Here is a 1121-nt window from a genome sequence, read left to right as displayed (position 1 = left end):
AGCACATCATTTTTTAAACATAAATACATCATTTTTTTAATTTATCCAACATAAAATCAAGAATATGTACGTTCAAAAAGTATAAATATATTTTCCAAAAATTTTACTAAACTAAGACTAAACTAGCAGTCTTTGATTCGGTGATTAGGGGTGTTTGCGGTGCGTTTTGATCAATTTTGAGTCAAAAACTCATTCGATCCGAACACTAGTTTTACTTGCAGTGCGGTTTGGATTGGATGCTTTTTTTAAAAAAATCCAATCCGATCCGATCCAATTTTAAGCGGTTTGGATTGGATTAGATTTGCGGTTTTGTAAATTAAAAAAATTAAATACATATAACAAGTCTCAATATCAAATTTTAAATAATTAACAATGACATAACAAATCTCAACAATATCTTAAAAAACCAACAATAACATAACAATGAAAATAAAATTCTAGGTTAGTTAAAATAAATAAATAAGTAACATTTTTAATATAAAATATTTATTAAATAATAATAATACATGAATAATATAAAAATGTATAACAAATTGAACATGTTATAAGTATAATTGTAAATATAATAATATTATAACACATTGTGCGGTTTGGATTGGATTGGATCAGTTATAAAAAGTAGATCCAAAATCCGATCCGATCCAGCGGTTTGCAAAAAATATAATCCAATCAAATCCGAATTAGTGCGATTTTAGTTGGTTTTCGGTTTAAATTATATTGGATAAGCGATTTAATTTGGATCGGTTTAGATTTGAACACCCTAATTAATGATATCACAATATTTTGACAATGAAAAATACATAATAGCTGTCTAAGTTATTTATTTAACAATAATATCTAGCAGATCAAAGAGTTTAATTAAGCAAATATTAGTAGCTAGTGCCGCCCCCAATCCTTACTAATTAAGCCTCTAATAGAGTCAGAGAGAGACTAATTCCGCCTTCTTTAATTTGGCTCATCAATTTTGTCATGCTTACGTTCAAAGCACCATCTCCTTTCACACCAAACAACTCCTTATAAGTAAGTAAGTAATATCCCTTAATTCCACTACTACTCATATATATAATATCAAAAATATTATTTGTACATTAAAATCAGTCACTAAAATTAGTTGTATTTGT

Source organism: Arachis ipaensis, chromosome B04 (genome assembly GCF_000816755.2).
Source record: "Arachis ipaensis cultivar K30076 chromosome B04, Araip1.1, whole genome shotgun sequence".
Lineage (NCBI taxonomy): Eukaryota > Viridiplantae > Streptophyta > Magnoliopsida > Fabales > Fabaceae > Arachis > Arachis ipaensis.
The sequence above is the reverse complement of the archived record's forward strand: the minus strand, read 5'-3'. Positions refer to the sequence as shown.